General features: G+C 37.6%; 1 protein-coding gene across 2 annotated transcripts in view; it reads left to right on the forward strand.

Moving 5' to 3' along the window:
• diaph2 (diaphanous-related formin 2) overlaps positions 1-22,448 on the forward strand; it is a 428,253-nt gene that overhangs the window by 174,139 nt on the left and 231,666 nt on the right. The gene's annotated exons all lie outside the window — the stretch shown is intronic.

The following is a 22,448-nucleotide window of genomic DNA, read 5'->3' on the forward strand; positions in this document are numbered from 1 at the left end:
CACAGTGTGTATGTGCTCACATCTTTGAAAAGGCTAAAAATGCATTGTGGCCATGTTGTATTTGTTTTTGTTCCCATTAAGTGGTTTTAGATGAGATGTTTTCGTGTGTGTGTGTGTGTGTGTGCGTGCTTGCAAATGGCAGCGCGCAAACTTGAACTTGCGTGTCCATGTGTGGACCGAGAGCAGTTATGCTTGGTTTGCTTCTTGCCTTTTCCAGTCCAGTAGGCCAATCCTCCATCGGGGAAGTTGGGAGGCTTTTGTGAAGGAAGCTCTGGGAGTTTTCTTGTCCCGGCCAGTTTGTTTTTTAGATACACAACCAAGCTACCTAACTCGCTGATGAATAACACAAGCAGCACATAGCAAGTTTGTTTTTGTATGGAAGAGGGTGTGTGAAGGGGCTTGATGTATTCCTCCCATGACAATTTGACTGTTTTCTACTTGTTTGACAGTGAATGTGTGTGCAGTACACTTCTCTAATTCCAGCAGCACTGGGAGGGGAAAAAGCAGAGCCCTGTCAAGTTCAGGACAGTCAAATCTGATCTCTGTCAGGGTGTGTGGACATAACTATATGAAATCCTCCAACTTTTCCCACCGTCTGTTTGGACACTAGACAACCCGTAAGCATCTTCTTGCTCTGCCTTTCTTGCACCATCCAGGTCTACAAACTAGGCTCATCTCTTTTGTGTTCTGTGAAATAAATAGCAATTTTCCCTCTGCAACCATGAGGTTCTGGCATTATACAGATGGAGTGAGAATATTGTGAGGAAAGAACAGTTGTTGCAAGACTTAATGAAGTGGCAGGGGTAGGCATAGCAGCATGCCACTCTCTTCTGATCTTTTACTAGAGAATATGTCAGACACTATATTTTTTAACATGTGCTCCATAATATTTCTGAAGTAACTAACAGTGAAACCTCATGGCACTTTTGAGATCCGTGTTTAATTGGTTTCATTTATTACTTCCTCTGCTGTGAATCGTACATTGTTAATGAGGATGATGCAACTGGAACGAACAGAAAAATAAACAATACATTTTAGAGCTCTGAAATAGATTTAAATAAAATAAATCCACCTTAACATTCCACAGACACATGGCTTTAATTTAGCTTTAAATGTCCTCTTTAATTCTTTATAAAATTCACTTTCTCACCCACTGGGGTTTAAGGAGAAAAAAAAATAAAAAAACTTCTATAGATAGTCCGTGTTCCCGCTGGCAGAGTAGGAATTCATGATCCAGCATTTCCCCTGGGAGTTACCTTAGCTGGATCCCTATCAATTACCCCTGCAGGGACTTCACTGAATCAGCTCTTTTCCCTCTATTGTTGAAACAGAACATGATTTGCTCATAAATGAAAAATGCTGTTTAATGTTTGATATCTACACCACTCCACCCCCACTTCCACCCGTGAAGTTGAAAGTCAATGAGGAGGGCTTTGATGTAGATGGTATTGCGGAAAAGGTTGGAGATGGGATCTTCGTAAAATGAAATAGTGGTTCATTTGTTTTTCTCTTTCCTCTGTCTCACCATTGTGCGGTACAGTCTTTGAAATAGATGCAATCTCGGGATATGAGAACATTTTGTCAAAATCATCCCCGCCTTATTTTGATTCTCAGTCTGACCTGTTGGCGTTGTGAGTTCTTCTTCAGGTCGAGTTGGTTATCTGGTAATGTTGCACTTTTAAGAGGTTTAGGGAGTTCAGGGAAAAACTGAGGCTAGCATGATTAATTCCTGAGGTCTTGTACTCTCATTCTAACCACGAATCATTAATCCTTTGTGCTGATGTGACAAAGAAGTCACTGTGAAAACCACCTTCATTTGTCTAGCATGTTGTCACTTATGGTAAAGCACACACACATGCTTTTGTCTTTCCTTTTGCTTCTTTCTGCTACAATCTCTTCTCCATCTGAGATGTGGATATTTATAAGAAAAGCACACTTTAGGGGACTAGTCTATCGTGAAAGATGAGGCAAGCAGGTGTAAATGCGTTCCCCGCAGAGCTGCCCTCAGAAAATGGTGCAAAAAAGCTTCTGTTAACTTCGCGTTCTTTGGGATTCTTGCTTGTTACTTGAATTGTTGAAAAGCAACACTTCGGCAGTAAAAGAAAAAAAAAAAGAATCACTTTAACAGTCTCCAATTTTCAGATGCTTATTGCACTCAAAGGCCTCTAAAACAACTGAGAATGCAAGACTGTCATCTCCCCTGCTGCTTTTATGAGTCTCACTGTTTAATGAGTTTTACCGAGGAAAGAAAATGATAATCAAGAGGGATTTCAAGCTCAGCTTCAATCTTTTAAAAGTGGCTTTTTTTGTCATTTATTATGAGATGGTTCTTTGCCCTGATTGAAAAGTTAATATGTCACTTCCTAGAAGGCCATATGAATTAGAGGAGTCTGATCTTATTATTATTACCACATATTTCATTCATTAATTTCATTAAAAACTGTAAAAGAAAATTGTAAAATGTAAAATAAATATTATAGTTGTAAAATAACAACTGTATATGAATACACTACATGTTAAATACAAATCTAAATGGTATTTAATTAGCTAACTGTATATGCAGGTTTTTAAAGACGATGTTACCAGAACACACAACCTTCAAAATATGTTTAATTTTCTGTATAATTTGCTTTCAGTGTTCACTACTGCTATTTTTTTTAAGCCATTCATATTTATCTGATCTATGGTAGAGATCAAGTTGCATTAGATATTTCTTTTTACTGATGTTTTCAACCTTTTAACCTGATTGATTTTTTGGTTCTGGTTTAGATACATTATCTAAAATCCACATTGTACAAAAAACCAGTGAGTCTTTTTCAAGGCTGTGAACATGTCGGGGAAACATGTGGCATCTTTTATGTCACTGTAAATTGTGTTAGATACCTGAAGCAAGTATTTTTACCTTTGACACCATTGAGTGTTTTGTGATTTGAAAATTGTTACCACCCACACATACAGCCAAGCAATCTGCTATCACAGACACACATCTTTACTTCTGCTTGTTCACCAACCCAGTCCTTAACATCTTTTAAAAGCACGTATGTGATATTAAATAAATGCTATAGAACAACCTATCTATGTGATAATGTGGTTTTATTTTCTCCTTTTGCTTTCTTTCTGTTATCCCCTCTCCCTTTTCTGCCTGCATTGGCTTTTCCCCTCTTTCTTTAGCCTCTCCTTCATTGACTTGGGTCTCTTTTTTTCCTTTTACCCTCATCTCCCCTTACTTCGCTTTATCAATCAGTGGGTTGTGCCTTTTGTATGGCTCTTGGGATCAAATCAGATTCACTTTGGGATTGAATGTGTGTAGCCATGGCCTGCTGCATTTGGAAAGCAATTCATTCAGCTGGAACTTTGCAGTTCAATCTGAAACAAGATTGATGTTGGCAAACTTCACACCCCCTTTCTTCCAAAATGTTTCCTCCATTGCCCACATCAATTGCTGATGGACAAAGGGCATATGCCACTTTGTAATGGTGATTTCTGCGCCTCTCAGCAGAAACAACATAATAAGAAGATTTGAGTTACAGAACAACAACTAAAATCTGAAAAAAAGTGTTACTCTGTAGAGCATTTAATACATTTGAATCCAATAATCAGTCATTAACGCATGGGAGTATTTAGAGATGACACCCATAGTGTCAGTCTACATATTATAGTTTAAATATTGTGTGCTCATTAAAGTTTTTTTTTAGCACACAAAATAAATTAGCATACACTCTGGTTTCAAAGTCACTGCTATCCATACTTCTACAGAGAGATGGGCATAATGAAGATATATGTGCATCCTCAAGGATAAATCAGAGTGTAGTCATCCCCTCTGAGCAGGGTCATTGGAACTCCTTATCCCAGCATGCCTCTCTGTTAATGATGCCGAGGCAGCTAATGAACGTGATTAGCCCAGTGCTCATGGTGAAAAAGGCCAAAGGGGGGGGGGGGGGGGTGGTGGTGGAGATTTTTACTAAAATGATGTAGAACCGTTGCATTAATCTAAGATCTGTCAGTGCATCATGTAAGATATAGTATTGATACATTCCACCCTTTCACTAATTTATAATAGATCTAGTGGTTTAAAATAGTTAAACATATAATTTTGTTTTTGCTACAATACAAAAAAAAAGGAAAGAACTCAAACTTGTGTCATCACTTGAAAGTTCGGCTCTGAAATCGTAACTTGGTTAAGACTAACAGCCCCACTCGTCCTTCCACTCATCACCCCGGATTTGATCCAAATCCTTCAGGAGTTCTCTTTCACTTTGACACCTGGTTTCCGTACCAATGTCCCTCTGACCCACACACACACTCTCTCCCTGCTGTGCCAATGTGGCGAGCACACCATCAGCAGATTCTCAATCCCAGTTACAAAGCCCTAGCAGCGGGGCGGTAATGACCCTGCCACAACAGCAGTAATGATGGAATCAGTGGGGGGTTTAGCTGGCTCTCTGACTCCCCCTAATAAGTCCCCTAATAACTCTGTTAACATCAGGGCTGACCCGGCCACCAGATCAAACACACTCACGCATGGTCGGCCACCTCACATGATACCCGGCAACCTCTCAGTCAGGCAAGAAAAGTGTTGCTGACCAGCATCCCCTGTTGTCTCTGATGGGGGTCCTTTGGTTGTTTCAGTATAAGTTCAAAACTGGAAAACAGGAATTTTAGGAAAAAGAAAAAAACAAAGCCTGCTTTAGGGAAAATTAAGAAATTGTTTCTAAGATACTGGAGCTAAAACTGAGCTAGATGTAACTAGTAACATTATTTTGCATAATATCTCAGCCAAGGAATTTTTTTTCACATTTCAAAAAGAGTTGAAGAATGAGACCATTGATTTAAGAATATTAATTCCATTGACAGTTACTGTATTTTGTCATTTTTACATTTTTAAAACTGTAATTCTCACTGACTAGATTTCTACTTTTTGTATTCTTTTTTACTTAACAGAGTTTTTGTCTTTTTTTTTAAAGCTATATGGCTTCATTCTGTCAGGGCTGTTTTGTGGGTCCGTGGACTGCTGCAACCCTAAGTGCCACTTAAACTATTTTCTAATCTTGTTAAGTTGTATTAACTAAGAATATGTCTGGTTAATAGAAACCTTTGAAAAGCTTGTTGCTCTCAAAAAGACCTATCCCAAGACTACCATTTGAGCTCTGCCTTCTCAGATACTCACAGTGTAATAAAGGCTTTTGTCTAATGAGTGTAAGCTCAACATAAGACACTGCAAAACACTGTGGAATAGTCTGGCTCGTATTAATAATGTTTGTACAATGATAAGCTTTTGATATGTTCTATGTCAGGGTGTTGTAAGTCAGGCTTGATGGTTTACTATGTTTCCCTGGAGAGCTTGGCTGTTTATTACTGATTCTGTTTATTGAGAGGAGGGTATAGCCGCCAAGACAGCTTCCTCTGCGTCTTTATCGTGGGCTTTTCTTCCCTAGGAGAGTCACTTTACTGACATTCCTCCCTTTCTCTTTCTCTTATCTTGTCTTTTTCCGCTTGCCTCGGAAACCATCTCTTTGGACATGACAGTGCCTATGTGGATTTACAGCCCGCTTAGTAAAGAACACACCCACACTCAGTCTCACCAACTCATTGTTTAACAGCTGCGCTCTCGAACTCGCTTAGATCAGAATTGGCATTTTAACACATGCTCATTTGGTAAACTGTCATCAGTGTCTTTTACTCGAATGATACCACCGTTTGGTCAGTTATTTTGATGACCCAAGACCCCCACTCTTACCAGTAAATCGTGCGTTCGGGATTAAACATCCGTTCGTCAAGCAAAGCAAATAGGATAATATCCCATTTTGGACGAGAAAAGCCTCAAATGGTACAATTATCCTAATTTTAGAGGGGAGTCATTAATTGTTGGCACAGGCAGGACACATTTGTCTCAATAAAACACAAAGCACCCTGATGCTCATTTCTGTCTGTTTGGACCAGCCAGCCCACTGTGAATATCTCAGGGTCAGCCCTTTTCTTCGCTCGTCCCTGCACATTTTTAATATATCACATATGAATGGAAATTACGCCCTTAAATATTAATGACAAGTAATTGGTTTATCGTAGGAGACTATATTATGTGCGTGTGCATCTGTGTCAGAAGAGAGAGAGGGGGGAGAGAGATTTCCTCTCATTCCTACTTCATATTGCCTAGCTGTGATGTCCCACTGATTTTAATCTTCTCTTCTCAGATGAGAGCCATTCCGGCTATCACACTGCACTTTAACTTTAGCCCTCTGAATATTAGCTTTCTTTGATACCTGCCGCTTACAGCCTCCCAAGTCTACACCCTGCTAACTTTTATGTGCCTTCAGGTGTACTGTAATGTTCATCAAAAAATGTTCTCTTCAAAAATAAATATCCTCTGTGTATCTAAATATTTTATTTCTTTTTTACTCTTGCTCATTCCCTTAGATAATCTCTGTGAGCACATGTTTGGGATCTGTCAGTTTTATCTTTTTAATCTACTTCTCAGCTTGCACCTTTAAAATCTATACAGTATCTTTTTTCATCATCTAACATATTAGGACCATGTTGTAGTAATTTTGCCACAATTTGTCACTGTTCCCTTTTTTTTGTATTTCAACAGTCAACAGTCCAGAGGGCCAAAATGTACCAAAATGTATGTGTACTCATGCTGTGAATAACAAAAAGCATGCAAAATCTGTGGAGTGAGCAGCCATGAGAAGTTTTCAGTTAAACTTTATCTCAAATGCATTTGTTGAAAATATTCTTTTTGATTGTTAAACATTAAGATTTGTTTCAGGGCCTCTCATAATGCATGTGCTTTATAAACTCGGAGCATCTTGGCCTTGTTCACCCACCATTACCATTAAATGTCATTTACCATCAAGGAAATTTTTGTTTTAGTGTACACAATAACAACCTAACTCCCCTCACGCTCCCAGAAAATATTAACCTGCATCAGTGTAATACCTGCCAAAGCAAATTTCATTCATTCTGTTCAGCAATCTCTCCCTTCCTTGTAATTTTTATTTCAGTTGGAACTTGCGAGGTGTGCGTATTTGTCTGTCGTCTTCTGTAGCAAGTGTCAAGTGTCTGCGTGTCTGCCTAATTGAGTGATAGGATGCTTATTAACAATGGGACATGTCTATAAAAAGAGGACAATGTCAGCCATTTCACTGGAGCTTTTCACGTGGAAAAGCCCCAGTGGAGCTTCATTAACTCATCCCCATGATCCCAGACAGCAGAATATGGTGTGCATATCTAATCCAGCTCAGAAGAAAGAGTACAAGAGCAGTGGGTTTTACAAGGAAAGCTTGATATGTGATGCTTCACCGTTCACCGTCTAAATGTACTGCTGCACAGCACTGACTGCCTGAGTGTTGCATAGAAGGAATCTAAAGGTTTGTGTGTTTACTGCTATTATGTATCATTATTACTGGGAAGGCTAAAATACATGTATTGTATTTGTGTGTAATATTACAACAAAAAGAAAATATCTTTCCTGCTTTATTTTTGTTAAAGCTGTTTTTTAGGTGAATCCATTCAGAGTATTGTGACATTTGTTTTTGTCTTAGCAGCTTACATGGGTTTTGTCTTCATTCTTCATGCCAGGTATTAGTTTTAGTTGCTGATAGCTTTTGTTCTACTTAAGCAGTGGTTGTTCTTTTTTTTTTTTTTTACTGTGATACGCCTGTAGCCAGTTTACTTTTCAAGCTGTTAAAACTCAACCACCCGCTGCATTTCATAATCTCCTTTTAAATGAGATCGAACAGAAACTCAGTTTGCCACAAATTTAACAGAATTCATCAGCTGTAATTGCAAATGTTTTACTAGTTTTTCCATTTTACCCTTTTCCTTCTAACTCCGACCTCTACTAATGTGCTTTGCATCCTGCTGCATTGACTTTGGATTTCCATACAGATCAAAAAGTGCACACAAACCCCATTTCTCCACTGGCTAACACAAAACCTGACAGTGCACAGTAGCCTGCTGAGTTTGTTACATGGCATTAAGTTTAATTTGTCTTTGTGCCACTTTGGTGGAATTGGTTTGTGACTACAAGTGGGCCAGGGGGTGACACTCCCACAGCCAATCTGGCTGGAAAGGGACAAAGAGGAGAAGTATGGGGAGAGAGCAACTGTGATGTCACATACAGGATGGGTAAACAATCAAAGTCCTGCGTGTTCAAGATGGTGCCTCCTTGAATATAAACAATCATGACATCTCATGCCACGCCGAGGTAAATTACTACACAGACACAAGCTGAGGAGGTGAACGAAGCACATGCACACACGAAACACAAGGGCAGAGCAGACTTATTAGAGATGGTGATACACAGTCAGTCAAAAAAGAAAACACAAAAGTAATACAACAAAGTCAGTGAAACTTACAGCAAACTGCTTATGCAATACAAATAAGATTAAAAGTTTTGTAAGTTTGTTAACTTTGCAGACTTTAATAGGATTATATATAAATGTGTCAATACAGCCTTTATAATTAAAATGTGTTCCTCGTTATTGCATAGTAAGTGTGGAGAAAAACATTAGGTAAATGACAATAACTCTTTACTAACAGGCTTCACTGATTCTGCTGATCCAGCTTGACTAAGAGTATGAAATGAATGTTTGGACACTGTAGATTCTCCTGCATATCTCAGCACTGTTGGAAAATGCCCCAGCGGTCTTTGTACCACAATCTTTGGCGTCTCTTTTTGATGATAATGAAAAAATAATAATTTAGAGAAAAGCAAATCGTGCAATTATGATTTATTTTATTTCCTTCAAGCCACATATCAGTCTTAACTGCAACATAGCAGATTCATTTGATAGTGGCCACAAAAATTAGCGTTTGGGGGCAGAAAAATAGAGAAAAAATGGAGGCAGTCCAAAAACATGTAATTAAATAGACATCGAAAAATGATAGAATAGTCTGTTTAATATTTATTGTGTTAGATTCATATTGGTATGGGTAGCTGTTTTTTTTTTGTTTTTGTTTTTTTTTTTAAATCTTTGCTTTAATGCCTATGATAGCATTATGTTTTCTGGTTGTGATTCCCTGGATGATTCTTGTGAAGGTGATGTCTCAGGTATGGCTTAACAGAATCTACTCACATTTGTTGCATACTTTCACTTGGACTTATGAAGAAGTTGAATTGGAATAGAAACGGATGCAAACTGACATTTTCCTGGTTTGCAAACCCATGGAACCGTGTAGTTTCGCTTTTGTGGCCATTGTTCCCCTTCCTCCCATACTATCCATTTCAATAATCTTTCCTGTCTTGCCCTCCCTGCCATCTCCCTTTAACTTAAAGTCAGTTTCTGCCCTGATATCATTGTCTCGGTGCAGAATCCACTGCATACATATTTTACATCTGTTGGTATTTCCTTATCTGCATGAATTTTGTCTCTTTCTCTTTCCATCTGTGTCAGTTTTCCAATCTCCTCTTTTCCCCTGTCTGTTCTGCCTTTCTCTTTCTCTCTTTTTTTTTTTTTTTTTTTTTTTTAGCAAAATGAAAGAAATACTTTCCTTCTACTGTCCTGAATTTTATTTTTACTAGCAAGGAAAGATGGCAGAAAATAACTTTTCAAAGGTTCTGATAATAAATGTGCTCATCTAACAAGCATATATAATTATATCTGAATAACTTTATTTTTACTTTTCATATGTTCTCTCCTTTTGTCTGTGTTCTGAGAGTCTCCTGTGAAGATGAATAGTAAAATTATCATTTAAAATTTGATATGATAAATCATGAGATCAATGCATACTGTTATGGGCAGGTGAAATTAAAGATAAATCACACGTCTGAGTTTTTTATCGTTGCGGCGCAGAAGCCTTGGGGGAAGCACTTTCTCTGAATTGCAGCATTTGCAGATTGTTTCCTACTTTGTTCTCTCCTTTTGATCATGTTTTATTAAACACGTTGTACTGTTGAAAAATTGCAGAAAGATCTCGAACTGTAATGTGATAAATGTGCTCAAGCCTGAACAAGACTGCTATTAATGTGAATCATTATTTTAAAGTTGTTTCTGAGCTGTTGGTGCAAACTTTGACCGCATAAACAAACGGTAAATGTGCTTGGGCCTGCTGTGAAGCAACACTGAGATCTGGCCTTGTTAATTTTTAAGTGTTTCAGTGGTGTTGCACTGTTATTGCACCTTTGCTCCACCCACGCAGGAAATTAAATGGAGACATCGTCTTTAACACTTAAGGACGGAACTATGGTCATGGGAATTTTGCATGTTCTTGTACGTGTACCCATACATTCGTTGACGCTAGCTAAACTAAGCCAGTCAAGATAAGATAAGATAAGACTTTATTCATCCCACCATGGGGAAATTTAACAGTTAACAGCAGCAACATACAACAAGCAATCTCAGAGAGAAGAGACAGGTAGAAAAAAGAAGGATTCTCTGTTGCATTGACTCATTTGACATTCAGATGTAGTATGTGAATGAGCAGTGTACTCCTGAAGTCGTTTCATCATCTCTACATTCTGTCCAGCAATCTGACCCTACTTACTTTCTCCCAGATGAGGGCTGACTGATGTCAAGTCCACATATAAATGTTTGCCACATAAAATGTACAGGTCTAGACACGGTTAGAGCCTGTTGAGGACAGAAACCAGTGCTTGTAAAGACGAGACAGATTACTTTGACAGTGTGGATTTGCATTAACGTGTATCTGCACTCCCAGCTTTTCTTCTCACCTTTCCAACTCTCTTCCAATCCATCTCTTGTGGAGGTAAAGCAGCTTATTAACCTTTCTGAGGCCACAGGCATCCCCAGAATGGAAAGACACCACAGAAGTACTGTGTAAGACAAATTAACCTTAGAGGATTGATACGCCTTTATTTTAATCAAACTAAGCAGTGAAACACATTGAACATTTTATGTTTGATTTGACTGTGGAGAACATTTAATTTTTTTCATTAAAGGTTAGCTGAACTGAAATGGAGATTTCAGGGAAAAAAAATAACAGTAAACATGGAAATGATGTAATACCATAGTTAGGTATCACTTAAGTTTTTCCTACACCACTGCTATAACTGTACTTTTAAAATGGCACAGATACATAAACAGTCCTTTAAAAAAAAAAAACAACACAGAATGACTTTATTAAATAATATCATCTCAGAAAGTTGAAGAATGTATTAACTGTTAACATTTTTGTGTACTTAATATACACATAAAAATGAAAAAAAAAATCATGTATCACATAGAAGGCATAAATAAAATGTAATTTAAACTGTGTTATCAGTTTTTTTTTTTCCTGTGTGGCGCCAGATGTTTCATTAAATTTGATTTGTTCCCCCTTTTGCACTCAGTTGTTATTAAACAGTGGTTGCATGTTCGATTTAGGCAGCACCGAAGCACTGAAGTCTGTGTTGCCATTTGCTCGGGTTTTACAGGAATCAGCACCGTAATGACAGTGGGTTTCTGTACTGAGTTCTGTGAAATACCGTACATCTGTATGGATTATATCTTGTTGATCATAATTGGATTTCTTACTATGTTGTTATGCATATCTCAGACATCACTGAAGTGTCTGGAGATCTTATTCTTATTTTGCATCCGTGATGTGCTTGTCTCTAAAAATTCATCAGCGTACATATCGTTAAAAAATGTACAGCATGTATCCAGGGAGTTTTGGAGCATTTCTCTTTCCTCCCCGGTTGCATGTTCCATTGCTCTGGGGCAGTTATCCCAAGGAAATGCTATACATCTTTTACAAATCTGCTACAGCTGTATCTATAATTGACTATCTATAATTGCTTGTGTGTAGCACCCTGCGATGCAATTAGATATCCTGCAGTGAGGTGAAAGCAAGGAAGAGACAGGTGTGGGGGTCACCTTGGAGCCCATTACTCTGCCCCTGACATGGGTGGTCCACCCTCCGAGAGGCATTTCTTTGGTTGGGGAATATTCTCCCTCATAACACTCTAATGTGCACTGTAGTGTTAAAGATGACTGAGCCAAACAGGAACTGGTATGTGTTTATTTTCTGTGTATTCTTCCTTGTTCCATATTAAGCAGCAAAGTAGAATACAGGATGATAACAGGCGGATGACAGGGCACAGTAGAATAGTTTGGGGTTAATTGTTTGTTTGTCTGAGGTTTGCTTACTCTATTGGCATTAGCCAGAGTTAGCACAGGGGTGAAAGCAGAGGCCTTTGCCAAGCTGTGATGAGCTAGTGGTGTAGTGGATGACTAAGCAGGGCACATTGGCCAGTCAGACCCAGATTCTCTGTCTCACTCTTCAGACAGGGTTTGTTCATTAAAGATGTGGGAGACAGCTTGACCTTAGGCAACTCTCAAATGACCCCACTCTGCACTTGCTTCAACAGCCTTGTCTCTCTCATACTAGACTGAGTTAGTTAATCTGCGTCCCTACTCGCTCCACCTAACTTGTGTACATAATGTGTTTGTGCGTGTGTGTGCTTGTGTGTACGCAAATTTGTATGTGTGTTAATGAGGGCTCCTGGTGGTGTGTAATTAACACAACAGCAAATGTCCCCAAAGGGTAAGATTAACGTTGAACACATTAGACACAATGGAGCCCGGGAGAGACTTTTTTTTTGGCAATTAAATGTTTTGTGTGTGTGTCTGTGTAAGTCAGACCATAACTCATGTTGGCATAACTGTATTGCTGCCACTTCTGTCTTTCAGACACAAACATGCGCTCACACACACACACACACACACACACACACACACACACACACACACACACACAAACACAGGCTCACACAAAGCCAGCAGTCCCTCTGGATTTGCGGGCTCCTCACATGCAGGCTGGCAGGATTCTGTCTGCCTTCCTTTCCCGACCGCCTCCTCCACACAACCTGGTCCAACAAAGATAAACACATGCTGGGTAGATTATTAGAGAAGTACCAAGGGCCCCACAGCAGAGCAGCCAGTGCACTATTGTGCTCCAAACGTGGTGGTACCTTGTAGAATCCGATGCAGTCACCCCCAGGGTGTTCTGATACATACTTAGACACAGGTGGGCGCTGATACCAGCATGAGAGCTACAACAGACTCCAATGACATTTCATTGTCAAAAGAAAACTCCGGGCACAACATTGTTTTCACTAATGGCATTGCTGGTGGCTCAGATGTTCTAGCAGCTTGAACGGTTGAAATGAAAACTTGGCAGTTGTCTGCATACGGATAAGAAATAGGCTGTAATGTAAAAAATAATTTTGCCTTAATCTTTTGCTGACATAACATATCCTCTGACAGCACAGGGTTTTTGTATTCTTTGAATAAACTACTATTATTTTCATCTTCCTAGTCCAAAAAACAAAAAAAGGAAGAAAAAGCTAAAATAATACATTCTAACTTGAAGAATCTGAGTCAACTAAGGGTTTCCTTACAGATGATTTCAGTCACTGACTTTCAAGACCAGATGAGCTTGTATCTAAACAACTGGCAACACATGATCATGTAGATATCGTTTGTGTGTCATAATCATGGTAATTAATTGTAATAAAATAATAAAATGAATGAACATCACATTTAGGGTAAGCAGATCTCGACATAAAATTTGTGGGCAGCTAAGGCTTGACATTTTGTTTGTAGTTCTAATTTGGATCCAATGTTTGTTTCCCAACCCTAATTACATCCAAGCATGTCTGTCTGATCCATGGATGCATGTCTGTGCTCAGTAAGTTTATTTACAGTACAGCATAAAGTAAATATAAAAGTATATGATGTAGGGTGAAGGTGAAGGAATGATAAGCTTTTTTCTTTTGACTGTGTGTAACTGTTACTGTTGCTGTTGTTGTGCTACTGTTCCTTGGGTGACACATTGAGCTGCAACAGTGAGGATATGGGCATGACGATCCGTGTGATGCAGATGGCTCTTTTTCACTATGCTGTCTTAACTCCACTCTCTTTTTGTGACTGGTGTTTTCCACTGCATATAGTAACCCCCCTCCTCAGTGTAGGTGGTCGTCATAGTGATGCTGCATGAAACTGCTGCACAATATCCTCCTCATTTTTGTTCAAGCCTCCTTTTTCTGAACATAATGTAGTTTCCATATAATCAATGGTGTAGTAAAATAAATTAAAAATAATCAGAGTAAATTGAATGTAAACCAGTGAGCAGAGTATAGTAGCTGTTAAAAATTGAAGGTTTATTCAGTCCAGTCCTACATAGTGTTGATGCAGTGGATCTCTATCAATCATCAGTCTGCAGTGTTTTCATGTCACCTTTTGGTATCACCTCAGTTCTCTTGGAACCTTGATGAAGGTGATACCAAAAAAGTACCAGGTATTGTCCACAACTTAGCCTGAGGGAAAGCTAAAAAAGGCGAGTTGAGTCAAGCCGGCCATAAATCATGTAGTACATGCAGTGTTTATTTCGTTGAAGCATCAAAGGTTTCATTTTTGATTTTTAGACGTTTTAATCAAAGTTCTCCTTAATTACTTGCTACTATGTCTAACTACTTTACAAATATTTAATTTGTATGCATAATGTGTGTTTGGCTTTGATAACATTGTTCTTGATCCGAATAAAACGCAATTGATTTGAAGTAAGAGAGATGATACCAGAGGACAAGGAAGGTTATGTAAAAGAGAGAGCACGAGGAAGATCAGAAAGATGAAGGGTATGAAGACAGACATAGATTCTGCAGACACGAAAGAGATGTTTTAAGGAGTAGTGTTATTTGAGATGAAGAAAGTGATAAAGGGAGAAGAATGTGATAAGTACACCGGTGGAAGCTGTTATTGCTGCTAAGGAAAATGATAACATTTCTCAGTAGAGGGTTTGTGCATACAGCCCCACACTTCCGTCAACTTTATTTGATCAGGAGTAAGCTGTGAGGTTCTCTGCTACTCTGGCAACAAGACATCATTCGCCTGCTATTTTAGTATGTGTATGTGTGTGTTTTAGGTGTGTGTATTTGTTGTTTCGTAGGTTAGCAGTGTCGACACCTTTGGGAGATGCTCGGGGTCGGAAGCGAATGTCTGGTCACACATGCAGACCTTTAGCCCCTTTGTTTATTTGTAGCGAACGAGAGGCCAAAAATACACACTCATACAAACACACACTGGCCTTAGGAGGCTGCCTACAATAGTATTATTGTTCTGTCTGTTGTAATTAAGAAAAACATGCTATCAAACCAACATTCAACACTGGTTCACTGGTGTCTGATTTTTTTTTTTTCTCCACTGAATATGGCTTGATGTCCGTGTCCTCCAGCACAGATGAAAAAAAAAGAAAAAGAAAAGAAACCCAATTAATGTGACATGTTTTCAGCAGAAAATGTGAATATTTCTTTGCTTACAATCCAAGGTCTTCAAAGCAGTTAATTGCTGATCAGAGCTGGCAGGTCAAGGATATATTTCTACCTTCTCATAGTCATCACTGAACAAACTGCCAAGACTGAAGGAAAGAAATTCTTGCATGCTAAACCAAAATCAACACAAGCAATCTGTCACCTAAAACATTAAAAATAAGATCACCGTAAACATGTTAGAGAAGTGTTGTTTATTTAGCTCGGCAAGATAAGTGTTAAGGTGATACCATTTAAAAAAAAAAAAAAAAGAAAAATTTTTAAAAATTGCCAGAATTAACAAAATAATACCTATTGCACATGATACGGCAAGAAACCCAGACAATTAAAAGCAGACTTTTCAATAATATTTCTTTTTTTCTGCTTGGTTTAGGCTATTAAGTGCTTGATTGTCTGATTTTAGCTCGGCAAGATAAGTGTTAAGGTGATACCATTTTTAAAAAAAAACAAAAAAAAACAAAAAAAAAAAAAAAAAAAAAAAAAAAAAAAAAAAAAAAAAAAAATATATATATATATATATGTGTATGTATATATATATATATAAAAAATAAGATTTTTTTTTTTTTTTGCCAGAATTAACAAAATAATACCTATTGCACATGATGTGGCAAGAAACCCAGACAATTAAAAGCAGGATTTTCTATAATGTTTCTTTTTTCTGCTTGGTTTAAGCTATTAAGTGCTTGATTGTAAGATTTTAGCTCGGCAAGATAAGTGTTAAGGTGATACCATTTTTATAATTTTTTTTCCCAGAATTTGCAAAATAAAACCTATTGCACGTGATACAGCAAGAAACCCAGAATATTAAAAGCAGAATTTTCTATAATGTTTCTTTTTTCTGTTTGGTTTAGGCTATTAAGTGCTTGATTGTCTGATTTTCTGTTAACCACTAAATTAATTAAATTACTTATCATTTTAAAAGGCACCCAATTTACAGTATGAAGACACACTGTCTTTATTATTTAAGTGTAAAAATGTAATTTACTGCTTTTAGAGGACTTTCAGACAGTATTGTTTGCTGCACATGTCTCATTACTGATAATACTAGTTAGATGCTGCGTGCGGTAATAAACCTGCGGCTGTACTTTAAGTGCTTGTTTATGATGCTTTGTATGCATATTCTCAGTGAGACTTCCCTGGTTAAAGATAATTTTAAGTAGCAAGAAAATACAATGTTCCTCTTAAGCACAGAAATAACAACTGAGTATCAAATAATATAATTAAACACGATAGTGGTTAGAATACCTATTTTTCTGTTTAGTACTGCAAATTACCCCGCTCTGCATTATTATTTGCTGTGAAATATTTTGTATTAACATGTATTTCCCATTTATTCTTGAGAAAATAATCAGATTAACCACATCATAATGTTGACAGTAAATACGGTGAATATATACAATGCACATACAGCTTTGGGTTATATCATAAGCTTTAGCTGTAATGTGTTTTGACCTGATATATATATATTTTTTGTCCAGCCTATTTAAAATGACAGGCGTTTTCATGCCATAGTCTATGTTTTGATTCCAGAAATTTATATTCATGTGTTACCAGTCATTTGCCTTGAGCTTCTATTATTAGAGATTTTTTTTCAGCCAGTAGGGGGCACTGTGATATAGGGCATTACACGGAGACTCTCTGAGGTTTGAAGCTGTGATTAGTAGAGGAAAGTACACATCCCCTCCTCGTTGGGGTTTTGTAAATCATAGACATACCTAATAAAACACAACATAGTCGCCGTCAAAATCTCATCACACACTGAGAGGATTGTGTATATTGTGACAGGGACCGATCTGGATGTTTGAACTGTACAGACCCCGAATCGATGTCAAACAATTTTCTGAAGGAATGCCAAAGTATTAACTTTCACATGTTTCATTTCCCAGAGGAGTAAGTGTATTTCAATGCCACGGTCAATCTGTTTTTTATTTTTTTATTTTTTTTTATATCCAGTAATGGTTTGTGTCGAGAGCAGTCGAACCTTTTCTCTCAGGAACTTATGTCCATGGGACGGTGAGTTTAGTGTTGGATGTCACTGAGAAGATTAAATGTGTTTGGCAAAGGAATGTTCACTCCTTTGCTTTATGTGTGGAGACAGCTTAGAAAAACAGTTAGCTGAAGGAAAGGCCAAACTGGTCCTTAAAAAATACAGTGTTTCTATCTGGACATGTTACATGAGCGAGGTTAAATAAGTAATGTTCTTATAACACCTTTATTTGATGAATTATTTTGGAAGAAAACATCTAAACACCACAGTATCCATCTTCAAATGATTTAATTTCAATAAATTGCACATACAGATTATAATTTACATATTTCTTAAGGACTTTCTCTCTGATGGTAGTGGTTATTGTTGACTTTCCACATTTGATTTGAGCATTTATTACATGAAGTACACCTGCATTTAGCATTATAATACATGTGTAGGCTAACACGTCATTTCTAGCACTGGGTCAATCAGCCTTCATGATTTATTGTAATGTACGATTACATAATAGTCTGTAGGTAGTGTGTGTATTTTTAGTGCGTTATGTCAAAGATTGGTTTGTCGACCCAACTATCGTACAGGTTGTGGTTGTTATATAATCATCACAGCCTTCATTTGTGAGATTGAGATAAATTAACAGGTGTAATTGCATTGAATTTGGCCCTATGAACAGAGGATATGTATTTTTTAATTGTTGTTTTATTTTATTTAGGATGAAATGACAAGATAATTTAGATTTTTAAAATTTATTTATTTATTTATTTATTTATTTATTTATTTTACAATGAACAAACTTAGTCAAAATAAAATAAAATACAGTCTTTTTTTTTTTTTCTTTCAATGTTTCTGGTATGTCAAACCAGCTAGTAGACCAGGAGTTGTCATGGTTTGATGCTGTGTGGATGGTCACTTTTCCTCTTGGATTTAAGCATTGTAAAAGTGTTTGCCCATAAATGATGTGCGCTGATTTATCTAGGGGTGCAATGTAAGTCTCTCTATTCATAGAAACAAATCAGTCATTATTGTATTCATCTTCGAAGAGTTGAACAGGCTGCAATTTGTAGCTCTGGTGAGTGTGAATTCTTTATTTCTGCTTGGTTCAATTCATGAAACCTGTGAATGGTAGACTGGTTCATGTAGGAGAGAGAGGACACCTTAGGTTTTTCTTCCCTTCATGGTCTATTTTCAGTGAATTTCCTGCACTGGGTGTCCTTGGACAGTCATAATTTCCCTCTTTTCTACTATTCTTTATTGTCTCCTTCTCAAAATTGACAAGGCCGAACTTACCACAATCTTTGCTTGTAATTTCCACTGGATTCCACATGTAAACGTGTGCTTGTTACATGTCAAACAGACATCCCAGGCAGAGTTTACCTGTTGACTGTACACTTTTCATCTTTCTCCAGGCGAATTTGGAGAAGAATTGCACAAACGATTAGAAGAGAAATGATGAGTGTGGGTGTGTTGTTGTGTGAATTGCTGAAGTTCACACAATTTGTGAAGGTTAATTGTGCTTGAAAAATTATCTGCATCTAAAAATCAGGTGCAAACTTGTACAGGCACATTAAAGGGAGATTTCATTGGGGAAATATAATGTAACTAACCTGTGTTATACAACATACAGCGTGAGCACTAAAGACTGTGTGCAGGGTAGGTTTTATAAATTATTAAGCAAGAAATTTCTTGCAAGCAACTATGCTGTGATTGTTAGTAAAAAGAGTATCTGCCTATTTTCTAAAGCCAAACAAAGAGGGAATAGAGAGCTGGGGCGGTGTAGACATTGAACTTTATCGTCAACAGGACCTTGAGTGACATTTAATTGTAACTATTTGATGTTGTGGGAGTCTTTAGAAAATAGAGCCACTGATAATTTAGCTTTGCTCTGGTTGCCTTGGAGTGTCACTGCCATCATTACCTGCATTGGTCTGAGCTTTTTTTTTTTTATTTTTCCCTAATTTTTCCTAATGTCTTTGTTGGTGTGTCATGATATCACAGTTTCTTCAGTTTGTAATTTCACTAAATTGCTGCTTTAAAAACTTACTTTTGGAATTATAAAAGCAATAAGTAAACCGTCAAAAAAGTTTACATAGTTTAAAAGACTGAAAGGAGCCAAAAATGTTGAATGTCTCAGGTTCTAATTAATCAACAGTGACATGAGAAAAGAGCATTGATTTACTAGAGATTATTTCAAATCCTTCATGTTCTTAGCTAACATTGCTGAAATACTGAATTGAATTTTCTTTAGGATTGGACAATATGTTGACTTAATTTGATTAAACAAGGTTTTGTTTTCTGAGAAGTTAAAAATGATAAAATCAGCATTATTCCTGTGGAGACCTTTCTTGCTTGAGAAGAAAATCTAAATTCAACCTGTTTGCTTCCATTATATACTTTACGCCATTAAAAACACACGGTTCAAACATGTGGTGTAATTTCCAGAAAATGATTTGCTCAGGTGCCTATTTTGTATATGTTGCTCACAAGATGAGAAACACAGTTAACAGCTGTATTTTTTTCATTCCGGACGTGCACGACATCAGCGTTTGGACTAATCCCTTAATGTCAGACATTGTGTCGAATCTCTTGTACGGAGTGTTGACTGGTAACTTTAGGTGTGCTCAATAGTCTATGTAAAGGCAGCAAAGAAAACGCCCAAATGTTTTTACCAGCTCAAAATGCCGTGACTTATAGTGCAATGGAAAGAACGTGCCATTGGTATGTTACCAGCTAGTGAAGTCGCTTGCCATTTGCGCTGTCATCACGGTACGATCAGTCGTCTGAGTGATCAGATCCCTCAGGACAGGATCATGAGACTTAGTTCCATGCGTCATCGCTGCACTGCATGTTTGGACGCCAGAGGTGGACACACCCGATATTGAATGATGACACTTTCAATTTCTGAGTACCTGTATTCAGTGACTGAATAAATGTGTTAAGTCAATCACAACTTGTCTACAATTCATTCTCTAATGACCAATGCTTCCCTCTTTAATATGAAGGTAACCCCAAACCAATTAATTTAATATATCTCCAAATACACATATTATTCTGACTCATGTGTTTTTTATGGTGCTCAGTACATATTAACTGTGAATACATTTCTATGCTCATATATGTTATATAGTTTTAGTAAAGATTATTTTTTTCATCATTTTTGTCATTGGTCATTATTGCCAGAAAGCAGTCGATTAAAATCATAAATTGCCCATATCATTGAAAAAAACAAAACACAACAACATTTAATTAGATTTAGCTTTTTTAAACACTGACACCAAGATGCTCTATTTTTACCATTTAGTCAATTCTGAATTTTGAATATTAGTTTCTCTCATTGCTAATAATCAGTATCAGTCCTGAAAAGAACCCTGTTGTCAATTCCTTCTGTGTACCAAAATGTTTCTGATTTCTGCATAAATGAAAACATATTACAAAGGTAACGATAGATAAAGGTTTTAATAACTATAGAAGTGACCCTTAACGATGAGACAAGGTAAGATCTGTTTTATGTAGTGAATAAATTACTGTTGAAATGGAGCTGTAAATGGTATGATGAGTCATTTTCCACTTGTTTTCACAAAACCTTTTCTCTTCCTAACCTGTTACCATAGGAAAAGGATCCTGGGAAAGAGGTGTGGATCATTTTACAATATGGTTACCAAAGCTTCTGGTGGGATTTCCAATTAAGATGCAATCTGTTATCTGTTCAGACGACTAATAAGCACAACAAAGCCATGGAGGGGACCCCCTGGAATTCATATCAGACCACTCGAAATAACCAAGCCCTCCTATCTGATGCACTGCCAATACCTGCTCACTTTTCCAATTAAAACCCCAGGCAAGTTGTTCTCCTGTTAATAAGGAATGTTCGAGGGCTACTGTCATTGTGACATATAATGGGTGGACGCCAGCTAACTGTGTGAGCCGGGAGCATTTCATGTGGTTTCTGAGCTTCTTTGTTATCTGAAATCAATGTGTGTGTCTTCATACATGTGCGCACAAACACAACTGCATGCTACAAGAGGCTATTGTGGGGTCAGCGCTGATGTGTTCGTCTGTGATAATTAGGAATCTGCTGCGCCCAATCAGAAACAGTAGTTGAGTCAAAACCCGGCGCTGATGACCTTCATTTTATGATATTTACAACATGAAAGGGAGAAAGCAAGTATGAATCAATGACAAAAATAAGTTGAATAGAGACGAAGACAAGGACGTGATTTTATTATTTATTTATCTTTTCAGCATTTCTGGGCATTGTGACTGAGAATGAGCAAGGCCTTCAAAACACTTATTAACTCTGAGTGTGTGGGTTGGTAGTTGGATGCAGTACAACCAGTGCATTTATTTATTTTTTTCAACAAATTGAAGATGCTTTTTTGCTTTTTATTGCACTTTGTCAGCAGGATGTTGATTATCTTTATTTACTGACGCTGTTAGCTGTGATTTTGTTTTATTCGTGCCTAATGTCTCGTCCTATAAGGTTCACCAACTTATAATTTGTTCTCACGAAGAATAACTCATTCCGATTTTACTGTTTGGATTCATTGTTCTGCATATGAGTATGTTCTTGAGCATAAGGGCAGTGCATGTGGATTTTTCGCCCACCAGTGGAACTTACTGGCCCGATAGGGGAAGATATGAGAATTTCTGGCTCCGCTGAAGTTTGATAGCCCCACGTACACACAGTTCCACAGAGATTAAGCACCACGGGCAAGTCTTTACTCAGGGCAAATGGCACATTGTGGAAAATATGTCTCCTCCATACATTGTCTTCTGTCTCTCCTTTTGATACATACCCAGTATGCACCAAGTCACAACCACTCATTAGGGTATACGCAAATGATTGTAAACACCCACACCCACACGTAGATGCATGTACTCAGACAGGCAAGTCTGGATCCAGATTGTTTCAAAGCAGAGGGAAGTAGATGCTGCAATTTAATTAGAGTCTGCCAGCACCCACTGAGAAATGCTCCTGAATTTGACACTGTTTTTCAAATGTCACTGGCAAGTGCCTTACTTAAAATGAAATGTGACTCATTCACAAAGATTGTGTCACGTTCATGCTGGTTTATTTTTTTCTTTTTTCTTTCTCTCCCCTCTTTGGTTTTCTGGATATACCAATCCAATTACTGATAATTTAATCATCACGTGTCATATGATTCATATGGTATGATAGTATTTTAGAGAGCCCAC

Source organism: Sphaeramia orbicularis, chromosome 10 (assembly GCF_902148855.1).
Source record: "Sphaeramia orbicularis chromosome 10, fSphaOr1.1, whole genome shotgun sequence".
NCBI lineage: Eukaryota > Metazoa > Chordata > Actinopteri > Kurtiformes > Apogonidae > Sphaeramia > Sphaeramia orbicularis.